General features: G+C 43.8%; 1 protein-coding gene across 1 annotated transcript in view; it reads left to right on the forward strand.

Moving 5' to 3' along the window:
- The window catches only part of FRS2 (fibroblast growth factor receptor substrate 2), a 50,152-nt gene that overhangs the window by 23,855 nt on the left and 10,683 nt on the right, over positions 1-15,614 (forward strand). The window lies entirely within an intron of this gene.

Raw genomic sequence — 15,614 nt, forward strand, 5'->3', positions numbered from 1 at the left:
TTTGACGCTGGTCACGTGGCTGCTGCAGCCAATGACTTGTCACAGTGGTGTCACCCAGGGCTGAAACAATTACTCTATTGAATCAAGTAATTCGACACCAAAAAATCTTCGATGCAAATTGACTACGGAGTGTGAGTGAAGCGCTTGCTATTACTTACCGCTCAGTGGTCACTTAATTCGTTCTTTTAATTTTTTGTTATTAGAGTACTCGATTAATCATTGGATTAATCAATAGAATACTTGATTACAAAAATAGTCGCTAGCTGCAGCCCTAGTGTCACCGGGTAACATCTTGCATGGGTGAAATGTCAAACCGAATGTTGACTCTGGAAGACCCAGCAGCTGCATCTGAACTTCTGGAGTGAAGGAGCTGGAACTCAGCGGCAGGGATCACTTAAGTTTGGTTCCTACCACAGGTCCAGGGAGGTCTGCAGATAAGGTCCCCATGGATAAACAACCTCTTTGAAAGCTATGGACACCTTTTTGTCTTCAGGAAAAAACAAGATTTTTACATAGGTTAGTGGCTACACTAAGTTTGTCTGTGGTCTTCATGCTTGGGTTCATTTTCGGATAGTCATAGAGGTTGAGGAGTGTGAGATTCCCCTTCCCCCTGCAGAGTCTGTCCTGGATGCTCTGCTTTCGTGTTCAACTTATGGCCAGCCTATGTGATTCTCCCCCTCCAATCTGCCTTGTGTCTGCTTTCATACCTGTCTACAGCTTGTATAAGCTGCCCTTCTTGGATGCCCTCCCCTCCTCGACACATGTCTGCCATGTACAAACTCCTACTGCTTTCTAAATGCTGAGCGAAGGGAGGAGGAGAGCAAGGGGCCACCAGAAGCATGACAAATTAATGCCATATTCTGTAGGACAGTTAGCTAGACTTGTACACATTCTACAGAAGAAAAATGGTAAGACGTTTTTAATGACTGCTTTTGCATTTAGGAAGCAAATGGACAATAAAGATGAAAGTTAGAGCAGGTGCCCATAAACTTTCAAGAGGTTCTTTAAGATTTTATATTGATGACCTATTTTCAGGGTAGGTCAGCAATATTTGATTGGTATGGGTCCAACATCGTGCACCCCCGTCAGTCAGCTGTTTCGGAGTAGCTCCCAAGCAACCTCAGCATCTAGGCTTCAGATCAAGAGGGCTTCTTCTGCCATCATCAGCCATAGCAACCGATGGCCGAACAAAGGCCCCCAGGCCTGCCATAACTGTTGGTCTATTAGGCCTCTTTCACACGAGTGATATGGATTGTGTCAGGATGTGTTCAGAAAAAAACTCATGGTTTTGCACACAAGTTAACTCAATTTTGTCTGCGATTATGTTCAGTGTCTTTTTTTTTTTTTTTTTATGTCCTGATTGCATGCGTTTTTCATGTGCGTAAAGAAAAACTGAAGAATAACGCTACATCTCCTAGCAACCATCAGTGAAAACCGCATTGCATCTGGATGCCTTCCGTTTTTCATACAAGCCCCATTCACATCTGTGTGGCCAGGGAAGCATGAAAAATGCACAATATAGAACAACCACATCTTGCACTGCAAAAAAACAAGTCACATACAGCTACAGCAGTGGAAAAATGAATGAGATCTGGCTCTTGGAATGAGGCACCGTAAAGACATGCTATTATTGTACAAAAGTAGTTAAAAAAACACCATAAAACTATACATATTTGGTATCACTATAATCATACTGGCCCATAGAATAACTAACGCAAGTTATGCTGCACATAAATTTAAAGTGCCAAAAACAGTGGCAGAATTTTCTTCCCATTACCGCCCCCAAAAAGGTAATAAATATTCATAAGTTATATGTACCCCAACATGGTGGCACTAAAAAATACAAAATGACCTGCAAAATAAAAAACCCTCATATGGCTACATTGACAGAAAAATAAAAGTTTTGCCAGAAAAAAAACCAACCACCCGGTGCTTTATTGTGTAATCCTAAAAATAGTCCTCACAAATACTACAGGAAATGCGTACAGAAAAAAATGTAGTGCCACCTCTGGCCTCGTGAAATCACCCTGGAGGTGCCCATACACCTTCAATACCTGTCGCTGAACACTCTTTCGGCTATCAGCTTTCTCTCCCCTCTCACACATACGCTTGGCCGAGCGTGTTTGTGTTTTCATTATGGAGAAAGGACAAACCATCTGCCAGACACCTCTGACGGCGAGAACAAAGGGATCCCTGTCCTTTTCTGCCTGACATCATCTGTCGGGAAAGTCAGGCCCCTTTAGATTGTCCGATGTTCGGGCAGATTATCGCTTACGATCATTCATATGAATGGCTGTTGGCCATGATTTGCCAGTGTAAAATCTCATTCACACGTTCATGTTCCACAGACATGTGCTGTATGTGCCCGCCACGGACAGCACACGTCCCCATTCATTTTAATGTGTGTATTCAGACATCAGTGTTTTTAGCACGAATGCATACTCTATGCCATTCGTGTTGCATCCATGTTTCACGGATCATTAAGAAGAGATGCTTTTGAAAATTTATTTTTCAGCTGTTCAGTGTCGGTGAAACACGGATGGCACACGGACAGCAAAAAAGGACACGTGGACCCAACTCGGATCCTTCACTGACCAACTGCTGACGGACTTGAGCGTGGACACAGACGTGTGAATGAGGCTTAAAAGTGCTGCTGGTTACCTGATGATGATCAGGTAATGGTGTCGTCAGTAAATAATCGTTTGTCTGCAGCAGATCGTGCCGTCTAAAGAGCCTCCACTGATGAGCAGGCAATTGTCAAGAAGGAATGATGCCTTCCCAACAGTCGTCTGCTGCATCAGGCCATGTAAAGGGATCTTCAGACTGTAGTCTGTTCTAGCAGAAATGACAGGTTGGGCCTTCAATACCTGAATGTGTATGGGTGGCTTAAGAGTTCCAGTGTAAATGGAGCCTATGATCTCTCAAACCTGCTTGCAATGAGGTGCTCTTCCAATCATTGACAGGATTATTTGTCGATGAGCTTTTCTTGATCTCGAGCAGAATGCCTTTGGTGGTTTTTGAGCCAGGATCAGAGCTTTATGTGAGAGATCTAGGCTTGAGTGTATCAAGCTTCGAATCCTAGAGCCAAAGTCAATTCGTCCAAAAACTTATGGGGTCATTTATCAAACTGTTGTAAAGTAGAACTGGCTTAGTTGCCAATAGCAACCAATCAGATTCCACCTTTCATTTTCCAAAGGAGGTGTCAAAAATGAAATGTGGAATCTGGTTGCTTTGGGCAACTCAGCCGGTTCTACTTTATGCCAGTTTGACAAATGACCCCATTAGTTTTTAATGCGGTTTCCATACAGCATAAGGCTCCATTCACACATCCGCAATTCCGTTCCGCATTTTGCTGAACGGAATTGCGGACCCATTCATTTCTATGGGGCCGCATGATGTGCGGACCCGCACTTTCGGGTCCGCATTTCCGTTCCCGAAAAAAATAGAACATGACCTATTCTTGTCTGCAATTGCGGACAAGAATAGGCATATTCTATTAGTGCCGGCGATGTGCGGTCTGCAAAATGCGGAACACCCATTGCTGGTGTCTGTGTTTTGCGCATCCGTGGATGTGTGAATGGACCCTTATAATGTATTGGCTCTGTGTAGGCAAAGTTCATATTGCCTTAAGTTGGGCAGAATCCGAAGTGGGCTTTGGTACTGGCCAGTACCTTGGTTCCAAAACCCACTTCGGATTCCTAGTTTAATTATTTTTTAAAGATGCAGATAGGAATACCGTAGTAACTCAATCTACGTCTCAAGTGACACGAACTTTGCCTACTTGAAGCCAATACATTTTAATGCTGCACAGAAACTGCCACAAGAACGTTTTTGAACGAAACTACTTCAGATCTATGATCCAATGCTGGATTCGCTGAAGCCTATTAGATTTTCCTGTCAAATCCAGTCTTTTTCAGCCTTCCTCCAAGAAATAATTTTCTGTAATGTAAAACAAGCCGCTGTGCCCCGGTGCATTCTTTCTGTTCACATTATACCAACTGCTTCAGGAATCTTAAGCAAGGAGCCGTTTCACAAATGTTTTTTGCACATGATGTCTTAGATGTCGGTTAAACACATTGAGCTATGTCTTGAGGAGCCTTTATGTATTCACATTACCTCATAGGCTTTCAGCTCTGTCAGCTGTATATTTGTCTTGAACGCAGCCACGCAGGTCGGCGTATATCTGAGGGGCTGATAAGTGAAAATGGGCCTCATACCTGCCCCTTCCATCTGTAACACGCACAGCTCCTTCAAAATGTCAGGGTTTGGACATATCCCAGGAGCAGTGAAGAATGCAAGCTTTTCATATGGCATGTGATGTGAAACCTTCCCAACGGCCGGGGGGATAAGCGAGACTCTGTCTTTTCTGGGCTTATTTAAACACTCGACCCTTAGACTCGCTCGGTGCCAAATGTGTTTCTCAAGTGCCGCAGAGCTGGAACAATTCACAAATTGTAAGTGCCAGAAGCCGCTGGCTCTTGTGACCTTTTTGGTGTGAGTTCTAGGAATAAACATAAACGTGGGGTAAAGAAGCCTTGGGGGTGAAGAAGTAATTAACTGGCAGATAAACCCAAGTCATGGGCTCCTAGCTAGGAGTCATTTCTAAAGCTGCTTTTCAGCATACATTTTATTTTATTTTTTACTTTTACCTTTTTGAAAAAAAACATTTTTTTCCTTTTGCATCGCGATATACTGACACCCATAACTTTTATATATTTCTGTCTACAGAGCTGTGAGACGGCTTGTTTTTTTGCAGGACTGGCTGTAGTTTTTATTGGTACCTTTTTGGGCTACATATGACTTTTTTTAATCACTTTTTATTCAAGTTTTTACTGTAATTTTTGGTCTCCTAAGGGAACTTGAATATGATCCTCTAATCGTTTGTACCATGGATTGCAAAAGAACACTATTGCAGTATGTGGGATTTGTGCTGGCTACCTGTCATGCCCTGTTGCAAGTATGACTTAAGCCTCATGTACACCACCGTTCAGTTTTTGGTGGTCTGCAAATTGCGGATCTGCAAAAAACGGAAGCTGCCCGTGTACAGACAAGAATAGGACCTGTTGTGTTTTTTTTTTTTTTTTTGCGGGGCTATGGAACAGAGCAACACTGAGTGCTGTCCGCATCTTTTGCGGCCCTATTGAAGTAAATGGGTCCGCACTCGAGCCGCAAAAACTGCGTCTCTGATGCGGACCAGAACAACGGTCGTGTGCTCGAGGCCTTAACAGGCAGTTTTCTATGGCCCCCATGTTATATTGCAGCAATCGGAGCCATGGCAGGGGTCCCATCCCTCTGTCTAACTGATTACATGCCGCGGTCGCTATTGAGCACAGCATTTTAGGGATTAAATAAGTGGTATCACAGTCCTCCCTGATCTTGGTCTTGCTCTCGCCTGTGGAGTCCATCTCATTAGTCTGCTCCATACACTTGCAGTGCACCAACGATGTACAGTTATGTTGTGGTGTAAAGACCCATCTGGTTTGCTAAAGTTTTTTAATACCCGGCACGGCCTAGGAGTCTCTGTGTCTCTCTCTGTCTCTCTCCTGTGCTTGGTAAAACAGCACATTCACTTCTATGGGGCTGAGCTGCGCCCATGCCATGTGACCGATGAACGTGTTGTCACTTGGCCTAGGAAAAGCTGTGAGACGGCCACAGTACTGCTATGAGCCCAGCTGCCTTCTCGAACAGAAAACTCCAACGGAAAAACTCTTTATTACTGATTACAGTCTTACATAAGTCCTAAGAGCATGATCTGCCAGAACCTAATGGAGAAAGCCACATTTAAAATTGGAAGTACAGTAGTTCAATGTATGCTTCTGAGTACCCAATTACAGTTGTGTGAAATTCAGAGGCTGACACCGCTGTAATATGGTCTGTGCACAAGGCCCTATTGTCTGTTCTGTAGAAGTGTCTGTTACCAACAACAGCAAATTCGCAGCAAAATCTGAGAGAGGTCTGCATGTAACGCATGCAAATTTTGTACCAAAATCACAACAAAATACAATCTGGCAATCAAGCTGTCCAGAGATGATTCTGGATACCCTGAATAGCACATGGTGTAGCATGGACAGTGTGTGGGCAGCCGTTATCTTGTTGGAACACCAACCCTCATGCAGCCATTATTAGTACCAAGGTAGACTCCGCATTCATCACTGAACACTATTGATTGCCATTGATGACCAGCGCCATGGTGTGGGGTGCCTTAAGCTACCTTGTTGGCCATTCCCATCTGTTATTTGTGGAGGGAACATTTACTAGCCCTCATTATATCTGGGGCATTGTGGAACCAGTCCTACTGCCTTTTTTGACTCTGGAGAAGTGGTGTTCCAACAAGATAACACCCTCATACACACTACCTGAAATACACAACATGCTTTTCAGGGTATCCAGCAACTCCTTTGGCCAGCTCGATTGCCAGATCTCTCATCCATAATGAAGGTCTGAGACTGGAGGGGGCGATGGATCTCTCTTGCACAGCAGTCAACAACCACCTTGGCTGAACTACGGGTCCAAGTTGAAAGAGCTTGGAATGACCAACCACAGGAGGATATCCACCATCTGTATAATCGCTAACATGCCAGAGTGGCAGCCTGTATCGCAGCAAGGGGAGATGCCACCCAGTATGCCTCAACATTTACCTTGCTGAAGAAACCAAATTAAGGGTCCACCACCTTGCTTCTGTGATCATTGACCAGGCACCACTAGCAGTTTATGCTTTGTTAGTCTCAGCAAAATCGCAAAGGGGTTCTGCAGTTTGTTTAAACTGATGATCTATCCTCTGGATAGATCATCAGCATCTGCTTGGCGGGGGTCCGACACCCGGGTCCCCTGCCGATCAGCTGTTTGAGAAGGCAGCGGCTCTCCAGCAGCGCCGCAGCCTTCTCGCTGTTTACCGCTGGCCCAGTGACGAGACGACTAGTATCACTGGCCTAGCCGCGGCTAAGCTCTCTTCACTTGAATGGAGCTTAGCCCCGCCCAGGCCAGTTGATACAAGTCGTGACGTCACTTGGCCAGCGGTAAACAGTGAGAAGGCCGCGGCGCTGCTGGAGAGCCGCTGCCTTCTCAAACAGCTGATCGGCGGGGTCCCGGGTGTCTGACCTCCGCCGGTCAGATGCTGATAATCTATCCAGAGGATAGATCATCAGTTAAAACAAACTGTAGAACCCCTTTTTAAGTTTTCCAGATGTTTTCTTCATTTTCTGGTTTATTTTGTAGCCTGTTGATCTGCACTTTGAGAGTACGGTGGGTTTGTTTGGCACATTTCAACCACCTTGTTGGGTACCTGTAAGGATGTATTTCAGTGAATGGGTCAGACCCAGGTTCTTTACCAGTATAATTATACTAATGTTTCATGGAGCAGTCTCATACTCCAAGTAAATAGGTATATGTTGTTCTTTTTTCCACATCTTGGATGGTAAAATACATAATTTTTTTTTTTTTTCTAAATCTTAAACCTGGGATATTTTTGTAGAGCCGTAGTATTCGGTTTCAGTTGGAAAACTACCCAGTGCTCCACTTGATATGTCTTATGGCTGATATTATCTTTTACCTTGGCCCAGGAGCAGGATAACTGATCCTATGTGCTTCATATTTTTTTGTTAACTGTCTGCAGAGTACAGCTAGATGCATGGACCTGTATCACAGGGCAAGCTGGTTGTTTTTATTTTTTATTTTTAATGCTTGCATTTTACAGTAGTGGTACACTGATGTACAGCAGAAATCTGGTTTATTTGCTTATAACAAAATTCTTTTGGTTTGTTTTTTGTCTCAAATAGATGTGTACTTCAGCCTTGGGCCTCATGCACTTGGCCATATTTTTGGTCCGTGTTCGATCCCTGACCCATTCATTTCTATGGGCCTACATAAAAGTGAAGCATACAGATCCGTGTGCTGTCCGCATCTGTGCAGCCGAGCTTGCAAATGATAGAAAATGACCTATTCTTGGCCGTATTGCAGACACGAGTTAGGCTTTTTACAGTGGGTCCCGCGAAAACTGCGGGATGCACAAAGACCGCATCTGTATCTTGCTAATCCACGATTAGTGGACTGTAGAATGGATATAGTCGTGTGCAGAAGGCCTTAGATTGCACCTTTTTTGACTTTTTATATTCTGAGTCAGCCATCAGTTATAGTTTGCATCTATACTGCATTTGCCTCAGTTCTCATTTGAATCTCTCCATGGTTTCTTGGCAGAAGATTGACATTGATGCATTAAAAACAATTGCACTGTGTGGGGGTGTGCGAAAGCTTTAATTGTGAAGCCTGTATTACACTGGCCAGTTGTCGGCCAGAATATAGGTAACAAGCATTTGCGATGATCTGGCGGTGTAATACTGCTGCCATTTACACTCGTTCATCGGGCAATCCAGATTTTTGAGCAGGCTTCATTATTTGCCGGGGGCAGATTTGTGCTGTCTAATCACCATCTGAAGCCGGCAAACAACTAGGCAATATGGGGACAAGCAATGCCATAACGATCGTTCCTCCCCATACTGTGGAGGAGATCGCTACAGGAACGCTTTCTCCCCTACAATCGCCTGCAAAATCTGCTAGCTGTTTCCCTCTTGTCGGCATCAAACTCCACTATGGGGATCTGATAATCAGAATGACCTCTGTGGCATAAAGAGGGCACTACAAGGCCTAATATAACTTCACGGTGTGTTTATAGTGGTAGATTTATTACAGCACGTACATCAGATATTACTAAGAAATGTCTGATTTTTAAAGTCTTGTCTGTGAGGAAATCTGAAGGACTTGAGTGTATTCTGTCAGCTAGTGAAACTTGCTATTGGTATAGAGGCTTCTGCTGTTCAGGAACTGTACATAAGTGGAATCTGCTTCAGATGAGCTGGCTTTTCACTATGACTTCAGACTCGGCACTGTGCAGGGTCTTGGCGGCTCTTAAGACATTGTACGGAGGGGTTGGTACAACTTTGCTGCACTGAATGAGGCCTGAATAGCTCACAGTTCTCCTTTCTTGTGCTTGCAGTAGCAGTTCCTTTCCCTCATGGACAAGAGCTGTGTGGTCCTCTTTGTGCGGTGGGTGGTCAGAGAACATGGTTTGTAAAGGCATAATTTGGCCCAATCATAGAAACATAGATAGAAACATAGAATGTGTTGGCCGATAAGAACCATTTGTTCCATCTAGTCTGCCCAATATACTGAATACTATGAATAGCCCCTGGCCCTATCTTATATGAAGGATGGACTTATGCCTATCCCATGCATGCTTAAACTCCTTCACTGTATTTGCAGCTACCACTTCTGCAGGAAGGCTATTCCATGCATCCACTACTCTCTCAGTAAAGTAATACTTCCTGATATTACTTTTAAACCTTTGCCCCTCTAATTTAAAACTGTGTCCTCTTGTGGTAGTTTTTCTTCTTTTAAATATTCTCTCCTCTTTTACCTTGTTGATTCCCTTTATGTATTTAAAAGTTTCTATCATATCCCCTCTGTCTCGCCTTTCTTCCCAGCTATACATGTTAAGGTCCTTTAACCTTTCCTGGTAAGTTTTATCCTGCAATCCATGTACCAGTTTAGTAGCTCTTCTCTGAACTCTCTCCAAAGTATCAATATCCTTCTGGAGATATGGTCTCCAGTACTGCTCACAATACTCCAAATGAGGTCTCACCAGTGCTCTGTAGAGCGGCATGAGCACCTCCCTCTTTCTACTGGTAATTCCTCTCCCTATACACCCAAGCATTCTGCTAGCATTTCCTGCTCCTCTATGACATTGTCTGCCTACCTTTTAGTCTTCTGAAATAATTACCCCTAAATCCCTTTCCTCAGATACTGAGGTTAGGACTGTATCACTGATTTTATATTCTGCTCTTGGGTTTTTACGCCCCAGGTGCATTATCTTGCACTTATCAACATTAAATTTTAGTTGCCAGATTTTTAACCATTCCTCTAGTTTTCCTAAGTCCTTTTCCATTTGGTGTATCCCTCCAGGAACATCAACCCTGTTACATATCTTTGTGTCATCAGCAAAAAGACACACCTTACCATCGAGGCCTTCTGCAATTTCACTGATAAAGATATTAAACAATATGGGTCCCAGAACAGATGCCTGAGGTACCCCACTGGTAACAAGACCATGGTCTGAATATACTCCATTGACTACCACCCTCTATTGCCTGTCTCTCAGCCATTTCCTAATCCATTCAACAATACGGGAGTCCAAGCACAAAGACTGTAAATTATTGTTGAGCCTTCTATGTGGGACACTATCAAAAGCCCTTCTAAAGTCTAGATAAGCGATGTCTACTGCACCTCCGCCATCTATTATTTTAGTCACCCAATCAAAAAAATCAATAAGATTAGTTTGACATGATCTCCCTGAAGTAAACCCATGCTGTTTTTCATCTTTCAATCCATGGGATTTTAGATGTTCCACAATCCTCTCCTTTAGTATGGTTTCCATTAATTTCCCCACTATTGATGTCAGGCTTACTGGCCTATAGTTGCTCGATTCCTCCCTACTACCTTTCTTGTGAATGGGCACGACATTTGCTAATTTCCAATCTTCTGGGACGACTCCTGTTGCCAGTGATTGGTTAAATAAATCTGTTTGCCCCTTCTCTGGTGCAGAGAAACAACTGCAGAGAAACAACTGTGTTCTTATAGACTTCAAGTGTGCCATGTTCATAAAAAAAAAAAATGTAATTCATTATTTTAGAATTTCTTTAGTACTGAAGGTAAAAACAACTAAGGTTAGCGGGAGCACCCGCAACATTAAGAGGACTAGCACTCAGGCAGAGAATGGAACTGTGAAGGGGCTCACAGGCACGTTACGTATGTGGTACAAAAGTACCAGTGGAGCCATTGTCCACAGCCAGTAAGCTGTGTTCTATCACTTTTTTTTTTTTTTTTTTTTTTTTTTTTTTCTGGCTTTTTTTTTTTCTATAAATGCTGCTACCTTAGTGGTTGCTTTGGGCAGCCGCTCTTGCTCGGCTTGGGGAACTGAGCCTTTAGGGACTTTGACATACTTGACATTGAATAACTGTAATAGAAAGCTCTTTACTGGAATTCCCCTTTAAGGATAACGTTATGTAATAGTAAATGAGATTACTTGTAAGCCATGTAACCTTGTCTCTGTTTTGCACTGTAAGATGTACCTGCAGCCATTTGCACACAGCAGATAAAGCTGCTACTTTATTCAAGGTTATAAAAAAAACGCGTAGGCACTGATTCCCCCCCCCCCCCCCCCCCCCCCCCAGCTGTTAAAAGCACTTGTGCTTTACATGCAGTTACACAGGTGAGCTGTAAAGAAGCAGTCCCATGTATGGAGTGGGGGCAGACCTCTTTGGCTCATTTTATGCGGCACCAAGTAAGTTATGTGCTATTCATCGATGGCATGCCTGTCGGAAACCGTGCATGAAGCCGTAATGGAAATTTAATGCTGATAAATTTCAGTTTAGGAGAATATCTTAAAAGGTTCATTATTCTTTCTTCTGCTTTCAATTTGGTCTAAGACAGTGAATCCCAGCTACAGGCAGCTATTAGAACTTTTTGTCTAGAATTGAAGGGGTTGTCTGGTTCTTAAAGGGAAAAGAAGAGTCTGAGGTGTTGTAGAATGACAAAACTTCTCTTCAATCCCCTGCCGATCCAGCTGCCAGCAATGAGTGGCGGTGCCCATAGTACGCCAGTGACCACTAAGACCATTGATTGGATGGTGTTCATGTTCTAGATTGCTGTGCTGGGTATTCATTTTGTAGTCTTTTAAGACAACATTTGTGCTGTATTCAATGACTCCTCCAAGCACTCATCTCCAGGACAGTGGCTCCAATGAATTTTCCTTAAAGGGATTCTGTCACCAGATTTAACCCTATTAAGCTAGCTGACATTAGCGATGTGCTAATGTCAGCTAAACTGAACTAGCCTATTTCTACTTTTATCTATGCCCCCGTTACGCCAGAAATCTAACTTTTATAATATGCTTATTGGCCTCTAGGAGCAGGGAGGCGTTGTTCCTGCTCCTAGAGGCTCCGTTCTCCCACTTTTGTCGCCTCCCTCCAAGTCCTGATTGACAGAGCCAGGCAGCGCTCGCATCCGTCTGCCAGCCCTGTGCTCTGGTGAAATCTCGTGCCGTTCAGTATTCGGTGCAGGCGTGGTGAGGAAGCTGGCAGCCTGCGAGCGTCTTTCCCTCACTGCGCTTGCGCTGAATGCTGAACGGCTAGTTAGGTTTAGCTGACATTAGCACATCGCTAATGTCAGCTAGCTTAATAGGGTTAAATCTGGTGACAAACCCTTTTAAAGGGGTCATTGATTGAAGTGAATTGGAGCAGTGCTACAGTAACCAGCTCCGTCCACTGCACAATGGATGGAGCTGTGTAGTTCTAGCTCCAGATCTACTGTTGATCTGTGGGTGCAGGGTGTTGGACCCCCGCCAATCAGATAGTGATGGCCTATCCTGAAGATAGGCCATCGTTTGTAAATGGTTGGGAAAAAACCCTTTTCAAGGGAGTCTGTCACCTCTAATATCTGTTTAAAATAAGCAGGTGCCTCGAAATATGGCCATACCTTTCTTGTGAAAATCCAGTCCTCTAATCCAGAGAAATGCTTTTGATTTATCTTTCTGCAAATAATGTTTTCAGTGCAGCTGACCCTGTCTCATAACTGGCGGCTCTAAAATATGAAGGGCCTGCGAGTGAAACGAGCTACACGGTGCTGCAGGACATCCAACGAAAACGATACTTGAACAACTTTTTTTTTTTTTTCTTCCAGGAATGAACATACGTATTTCAGGGATAGAACATCCCCTTCGTCAGATTTACTGGTCACCAGTGAACCTGACAAATGGGAAGTTCAGTCCCCGAAACGCATAGTTCATACCCGGAAAACAAGTTGTTCAAGTATTGCATTTGTTGGATGTCCTGCAGCGCCATATATCTTTTTAAATTGCTGTATCCTACGCTGTGCAGCCGCAGACCCAACTCGCTTGCTTGTATAGGCCCGGAGAGGTGTTGTGTTCTCAGTGCAACACCGGAAGGTGAGCAGTCTCTGTGCGCCTCTCCAACCTCCCTAATAAAGCGCACCCCTTCTCCTTTGTATACAGAGACTCAGGGAGAGATGGTGCACCAAATGCAGTGGCCCTGCCCATGTTACACCGAAAACCTTATTTGCATAAAAAGGAGGTATTTCTAAAGATTAGAGGACCGGCTTTTCACAAGAAAGGTATGGTAATGTTTGAGGGCGCCTGCCCTACATAGCAGTGTATATATAATGTGTGTGTGTGTATATATATATATATATATATATATATATATATATATATATATATATATATATATATATATATATAGTATGTATTTATTTTGGACTCCCTTCAAATGGGTGTAATTCTGATCGGGATACGTGCGTAGATCCCTAGATGTGGTGAGATGACCCATCTTGTTACAGGAACTATTGGTTAGTACAAAGAATAAGTGATGAGCAGTAGTTGATCAGAGTCCGTTCTGAAATCACAGTATTAGTTTCTCTACCATGATTGCTTTGGGGGTTTTACATGAAAGGATGAATCAGACATAAGCATTTGTTTCCTTTTTCCTGTTCGTTGCTTTTGGAAAAAGTTAATTTAGAGTTTAGGGGGAAAAAAAATTAATCTTTTGCTGGTGGTACATAATAAATCCGAGGTTTGCTGGACGCTCGGCGTTTTGCTCTGGTATCAAGCTAGTTGTGCTGATTGTTACTTCATTCTTTGTTTTTTTGATGTGGACCTTCTGTCCCTCTCGCTCCACCCTGCACAAATGTTGCTGGAAGTTTGACATAAGTAGTGTGGGAGTTACACCCAGAGACCTTTCCCACTTTAAAAAGAGAGGGAGAAATTTCAGTTGCCAAGGAACCTCTTAAGCGGACTTGCTGCCCATAGAAAAAGCAACGCGTTGCCAGGGTTATTTGGGATGCCGGGTGAAGAATTTGGGAAGGGCTTTTAGAATGAGGCACAGCAGCCATGTAATCCACTGAGCCGAGTATCCAACATTTTAATATTGTGCCACACATCATGGGCATCAGATTATTATTATTTTTTTTTTTAAGTTTTAAATCTTTTCATTCTGTATTAGTTTTATTGCCCATCTCAGGAGCACAGCACTCAGCTGTCCCTGGGGCGACATGCACGATCTGCCGCGTCATCAGAATGGGGGAGCAGGACCCCTCTACTCATGATCGGTGGGGGTCCCAGCAGTCGGACCCCCAGGGATTGGCTAAATCTGCATTATTTCCCTTGCTCTGTTCTGTCTTAGGAGCAGAATAATGGAAGTGCCGAATCCCTAACATGACTGACACCAGCAGTGCCCGAAAGATAGACCCAGTTAATTTACCCCTGTTGTCGGAATCTCCATAAGAGCCTTTAACACAGATGTGAACAAAGCCTAAAAGAACATTTAGGGGGTCATTTATGAAGCTGAAAGACTCCTATATTAGCCGTATTTCAGGCGGGGACCATTGCCCCGCAATCTGCGACTTTTCCCTGCTCACGCCAGGTCTAAAATGTGGGCGGGGAAGGGGAGAGGCCGGCAGGCCCGTCTCATTTACCATTTTATACGCCTGTTTTAGGTTTAGAAAAAGATCTAAATGTAAGACCGCTCAGCAGCTGCTTACATTCAGAAGCGGCAGTGGATCCGCCGAAGTTATGGAGAGGCCTACACCGCTTTATAACTCCAGCGGATCGAGCGCAGGTTTTTTATTTTTTTTATTTTAAGACTGATGTTTAAAACGCTGATCTTGATAAATGTGCCTCTTAATTTTTGTCAGTGACTTACCAGTATACGTTGATTGACTTTCCTTTGCAACAGTAAAGTCCTCCATACAAATTAGTGTTGTTGTCTGAACTCTCTGAGAGCAGTGGGTTCAGCTGACAGTCTGTGGGGGGGGGGGGGGGGGGGGGGCTCCTAACCTCCCAACCTCCCAACCTCCCAACCTCCCCCGACAGATGATGTCAGGGGAGAGAAGGATGGGGCAAAGTAAAATCCTTATAGTCTCCTGAGACAGAAGCCACCTCCAGAAGTCTCTGAAGGCTTCTTTCTTCCCTGTCCCCACTGAATGCTCAAACTGAACATGGATGACTGTGGGGGGTCGGGAGAGAGAGCAGCCAGCCAAACATTCGTTCTGCCAGCAGCTATTGAATGGCCGCCTTAAGAGTTAATATTCCTTTTTCATATACAGTTGCATATTATTGCTCTTTTTATTTAGTTGCCAACATATTCTTCTGACTTACTGGCACTGGTGTAATGAGTGTGCTGCTTTGTAATATTTACACAGGCGGCACTCTGACTTGGCATTCAGCTTGATTCTTTGTATATCAGATTTTAAAGGTTTCGGGTTTAGGCGTGCCAGTCTCTTTATGTAGTGCTGTGTTTGTATATAGTAGAACAATGTTAGAGATACATTTCTAGTGATATGTCAGAGCACTGTATGTTGCATTCTATTTTTCCCTGGGTAATACGGGGTAGAAGAAGCAGCCTTTCAGTGCTAATAGTGATGAAATGCACATGTACAGTACATATAAATAATCTAATATTGGTGTTGTGCAATACCTCTTTAAGCCGGGTGAACAGACAAGCCAGTGTGTGGCTCTCAGCGGTGTCCCGGGGAATGTTTACTCATGTGTA

Source organism: Bufo bufo, chromosome 1 (assembly GCF_905171765.1).
Source record: "Bufo bufo chromosome 1, aBufBuf1.1, whole genome shotgun sequence".
NCBI classification, from domain to species: domain Eukaryota; kingdom Metazoa; phylum Chordata; class Amphibia; order Anura; family Bufonidae; genus Bufo; species Bufo bufo.